Below are 6,072 nucleotides of genomic sequence, written 5' to 3'. Positions count from 1 at the left end.
AAGCGTGTCCCCAAAGCAAGTCCCACATCCCGCCTGTTCTTTGGGGGTCCCCTCTTTATCAGCACAACCACACTGGTATGAGTGCAGTGTAGTTCCCCTTTTAAGGGATGAGGATTTGTTGCATTACTAGTTTTCCAGTAGGCTGTACTGTGTTGTTGGTTAGCAGGTTTAGGCTGGAGCCAGTCCCTCTGTAGGCTTTATATCCTTTCATATTACCACTTCTGACATTAATCCCAGCCGGCCAGCTGGACCTGCTTGTTGTTCAGTAGCTGTTGCTTCTTTAGCAAATCATTCTTTAGTGCAAAAAGACCATACACACCGTTGACATGGATGTAGAAATGAACCATACTGACCCGCCACAGCCAGATCCACAGACATACAAACCAACCACTGACAGATCCACAGACATTCTGACCCACCACAGCCAGATCCACAGACATACAATCCTCTGACAGATCCGCAGACATATAAACCAACCACTGACAGATCTACGGACATACAAAGTCACCACGGGCAGATACACAGACATACAAACCCACCACTGACAGATCCACAGACATTCAAACCCACCACAGGCAGATCGACAGACACACTGACCCATGACAGCCTGATCCACAGACATTCTTACTCACCACAAGCAAACTTTAATCTTATAAAATTGTTCAGAGAAAATCATCATATAATATGGTGCGGCAGTGTTGGGAAAGTTTTTTTTTTTTTGGAATTCTTGTTGTTTTTTCCCTCCATGTATCCTGAGTGTTTTTTGGCCTTGCTGACTAATGGGACAACGTGAATGTTGTTTGTTTTTTTGCCCTCACTAGGCTTGCCACGTGCGCCAAGCGGAAGCCTCCATTTTTACTGCATGGGCCTGTTTAATTTTCGCTTTTCACGAGCGACCCTACAGAACTGACAGAGGATGTAGCATCTGGGCCAGTGCCAAATCCAAACCTAAATCACTACTGTTCCACACAAGCTTTCATCACCCTGCTAATGTACTGTAGAGGCTTACAGAATCTCACCCTGAATTCCACAAAATAACCCAAGTGGTGTGTCTTGGGGAAACCAAGTTCTTAGTATCAGTATAGAGTTTGGAGTGGTCTTTAAGTAGCAATTTCACTCTTCTGATTTTTTTTTTTTTTTTTTGATGTCATAAACTTGTAGGGGAATGTTCTGTACCATGTGCAAAAGTGGTGTGCTTGACCATTCGATATTAGTCTGACTGTTTGGTTCATTTTGATGGTGTTGTGAGTTCCATCTCAACCCTAGGGAGTCCACAGCTCTTTGCTTTGTTTTTGTTTTTTTTATTATTATTTTTAAGGGCAGATTTCCTCAAGTTCAACACTTATTTTACCTGGACTTAACCTCTGGTATTGTAAGGTGTGTTTCTTGAGTAGCCACAGCATATTTTATTGATTTGTTTCAGGTTGACTAGTTCTAGATGATATAATAATTGCAACAGCTGTGTTGTGTGTTTGAATTGTCCAACAGGAGCTCCAATAAGCTGATATCTGAGGTTTTATTTGGCAGCGGAGAGGAGGGAAAAACAACTTCAGCCACATTAAAACAGGCTGAGCAGCTTGCCATATTTGTTAAAGAGAAATGGTCAGGCTAAAAACCCTGATATCAAGCCGTGCATCTTTGTAAATTGGACAGAAACCAAGAACAAGAAATCTTTTCCATGACTTTAAAAAGAATTTGTACAAAGGGTCATCTGGCGACATCCTGCCCCCCTCCTCTCCCCCTTCACCCTCAGCTGTGCTGGGGCCCAGGGGCTGACCTTTAACCTGGGCTGAGATGGCCATTAAGAAGAACCCCCCACTGTTTTTAACTGAGGAATGTTGCTGGGAAACCGACTCCGTTTCCGTGGGACCCAGGAGACTGCCGGCAGTAGAAACCCACAGTCTCCACAGGGAGTGGGGATCGACCCACAGTCTCCACAGGGAGTGGGGATCGCCGGACCGCCCGCACCACACACCGCACTCCTGACATTTTCCCAGCGCAGCGCAGCCGGCTCCCATGGTGTCCGTTCTCAGAAGGGTGCAACCAACGAGAGTGTAGTGTCATTTTGTAACCTAAAGGTTGCAGGTTTGATTCCCAGGTAGGACCCTACCGTTGTATCCTTGAGCAAGGTACCTAACCTGAATTGCTTCAGTGCTTAGGTCTATTTCCAGCTGTAAAAATAGATGCTATTTTTAAAAAAGGCCGTGTAAGTTGTTCTGAATGAGACATCTGCTAAATTCACATAGAGAGCTTTAAACAAAGCTTCTCTGATGCATTCTGGGTATAAATGAACCTTGCTAATACATGGGAGCGGGTGTTTATGTCTGTATGCTGTAGGAATAACTGCATTTAAGGACATACTGTGTCTGTGAGTCATGGCCCGCCTCTCTTCCTGTTTTCAATTCCCCCCTGAGATGCATCTTGCATCGCATCTACTCCCTTAAATAAAACCAAATGCCGTTTCCCCAAATCGAGATGGGGAGAATTTCAAGACTCTGAACCCCCAAAACACAACTCGGCACCCCCAGGGAACTCTGGAACCATGTGTTATCCAAAGTGACAACTGACAACGCAGCTTGGAAAATTTCAAGATGGATAGCTGCAAAAACGCTCCTGTCCTGACCTTTTAACCTTGTTTGATGAACATGTGACCAGGGAGTTCTGCAGACACCGCTCAGCTCGTCTCCATTTCCCAGATCTATTTGGTGTCTTTCAATAGTAATTTAGCTAAATGCATTATTTGCGTACGTGTATACACACACAGTACATGGATAAACAGCCCTGCCAGTGATCTTGGACGTTCCGTGTTGTTTCCATTAATGTTACTTTCTACCACTATTAATAGTGTGTGTTCCATTTCCGCTGCCTGTGCACCAGAGTCTAAGAATAATGAACCTTTGTTTCGAGTTCCAAGCGGAACAGCCATCCTTAAGAGACATGACTGAAATGACCCTCATCTTGCCTAGGATTGATTAGCGTTTGTTCCTGTCCTTCCTGACTGATTTGGAACTTTTTAAATAACGGCAGCTGCCAATTTCACCCGCACTTTCTGGGGGGAAAAAAAAAAAAACCTTCAGCCCAGACAGCTTTGGAGCAATGTCTTATTTACTCCAAATTGGTTGCCGTGACTTAAGCCAACAGGACAGGCCTGTGTATGCCTGGAAGCTGGTACTCAATGAGGGTGCTGTTTCAGGAAAAAATCCTAGTGTAGGAGATGCATTCCTCGATTCTGCTCTTTTTATTTAGAGGCTGGTGGTCTCATGTTTGGAGTTGGACAGTTCGTCATCTCTGCCACTTCCTTCCTGCATTGTGTGTTGTATAAATTGTTGATTGTTGGGTTGGGAATACTGTCCACACCCTGTCCTTTGCCACTGCAGTTTTAAATAGAGAACAGTTTACATCACCCTCTGTTTAGCTGAGGCACGGTAACCACAATTAGACTGGGTGTTTAACTTCCCCAATTTGCTTTGTGTAAATGGTACCTTTACCAAAATTAAATTAAGTAGAGTTAAACAAATAAACCAATGTGGCAATTATGCTTCATATGGATGTTTTTGAAAAGAACCTGCATTCTCCCACTGTTCTTCACATCCTCTTTTTGAGGTTGATGTCTGGTGTCGGCCCGTTCTAAACAAGGTAAATGCAACTGGCTACTTCATGGTGGCACAGTTTGCGAGTGATGTAATTGCATAAGCGTCAATAATTCATGTGTGATACCAGAAGTTTTAATGCGCTTTTCGTATAAATGTTTTGGAAGGTGCTGGCCTCCACCTCTCCTCGTGTAGGCGGAATTCCGTTTAATCCTGCAAATAGCACAAAACGCCCTCCATCATACTGTAATGTTTACGTTACTCGCAGTACGAGCGACTGCAGAAAAATCGAGTCTTGGGAGTTCAGCCTTTCCAGTAGAAAATTCAGAAAAATGTAATTCTGTCAGAATAGTGTTTTATCTGTGTTTATGTTGGCTGGCAGCGATGACAGGGCCCCCATCTATATTTTAGCGTCCTGCTGCTGCCTCTGCGTTCTCCATATGTGACGCTTTCCGCAGCATGAATCTGCCCAGGGTTTTATACCGTTTACCCTTAGCATCGTTAAACCTGAACTTCCTGTCTTCTTTCTCGCGTGAACGCACTGTCAGAACTGCATCGTTCTGTCGAGCAGGATGTGAACTGTGAGAAAACTATAGTGCGTGTTTGTTGGGTTTCTCTGGGTGCTCCCCAAATCAATCTTTGACATGTGGCCAACACAAAAAAAACTTAAAATGGTTTGAAGTTGATTCCTGTTCCAAGCTGTGTGTTCCACAGAGTACGTTGTTCCTGATCTAATAGTTAAAGTATGCTGGCTTACCAGAAAAGGCAAAGAGCCAAATATTGGTCTATATAGCTGCATCGAAGCTACGTCCTTCACATATGTATATGGGCTTATGATTTTGATTTCTGCAGCGTTATGGAGGAGAGGGTGGGGGGTCTGGTTTTGACAGTGTTATTCTTGAGGGGGAGCTGTTTTTCCAACTCCCAGAGTTAATTTCCTGGCCTTCTGCTCTCAAGATTTTCTGATATTTTGACAAGTACATTTGCAACATTAAGCTGTGGTGGCATCAATGCAATGAACTGGCAGGTAATTTAATCCTATTTTCATACTTCTGGTTTCAGGAGTTTGGTTCTGCAACTGTTTCTGTGAATTGCTTACCTCCTCCCTCTCTCTTTTTTCCTCCTTTCTGCTTATATGATTAGTCTCTTCTCCTTGCCCTTCTCATCCTTCCTTTTGTCTTTGTAGTCCCTCTTTCATTTCTCTTTATTGCCCTCTGTCCTCCTTCCTTCTTGTAACCCCTTGCCTGTTTTTGGTCCCCCCCACACACACACACACACACACACTTGCGGGCAGGTCAGCCCCAGTGCAACACCAGTCTGAACTGTCACCCGTCTGCTGAGCTTTTGCCCGGTTTCAAAACCTGCTCCTAAATAAATTCACAAACTCTTCCTGTTCAGACTCTAGGTTGATAAATAAATCCACAAATGTGTATTTCTATATAAACGGTTACTTTTTGGTAATGGTGTTTTTTTATTTGTTTTTTTTTGTTTTTTTAAATAATTGGGTAATGGTGTCATTTGTTAATATAGGACAGGTGGTGACACCCAAACTTACCCTCCCACAATCCCATCCGTCCGTCCTATCACAAAAAAGGTCTCTCCAAGAACTGGCCAATCAGTTGCCAGCGCTTTAGGCACATCTCTTTACCAGTTGGTCAATAGTGTTGGCATCCAGTGCATGCTGGAACTTTCTGGATTTGCACATCCAGGCTGGCAGCTAAACCCTGTCTGTGTGAGTGATGTGCATGGAACGCAATGAGTTGATTAAACAACAGTTAATTTTCGGGCACATGAACTTAGGGCAAATTTTAAAATTGTGATGCGAGATAACAGAAAAACTGACAGAGAAACACGGCTTTAGCAGAGGGAGTACAGCACTCTGAGAAACAGCCTTAACACGGAGAAGCCTTTGGTGAAATGCATCCTTAACACAGAGAGACCAGCACTCCGTGGTAGCTTTAACACCAAGAGAGACCAGCATTCTGAGAAACAGCTGATTTGAGAAAACAGCGCTCTTGGAAACACAGCTTTAACACAGAGAGACCAGCATTCTGCTTTAACAGGTAGATTGGCTTTGCGGTACGTGCAGATGGCCTGTGGAGACGTGTACTGGTGGGGTTATAGTGTGTGGTGAATACCGTGTGCGATCCAGAGTGCAATAATATTACAATAATAAAACAAGCTGCTGGCTGGAGCCTAGATGGAGGGGGAGGGGTTAGGAGACTGGGGGCCTGCAGGGGAGGCAGTAGGGTTGGAGACACGACAAGAATTTGCCTTAAAAGGGGTGCAATTTCTCCCCCTGTAGTCTAGAAGTACTCTATGGTCTTTTTTTCTTGTCTTGTTAGTTATGAAAATGGCCAAAATTTGGAGAAAACTCATTGCCTCCCCTCCAACCGCCCCCCCCCCCTTTTTTTGGGGGGGACACAGATGTGCCTCTTGTGGGCAGATCGCTAATCCTGGGATCCACTGGGAGCCAGTACAG

The sequence above is a fragment of the Anguilla anguilla genome, chromosome 11 (assembly GCF_013347855.1).
Source record: "Anguilla anguilla isolate fAngAng1 chromosome 11, fAngAng1.pri, whole genome shotgun sequence".
NCBI lineage: Eukaryota > Metazoa > Chordata > Actinopteri > Anguilliformes > Anguillidae > Anguilla > Anguilla anguilla.
Note: the sequence above shows the minus strand (reverse complement) of the source record.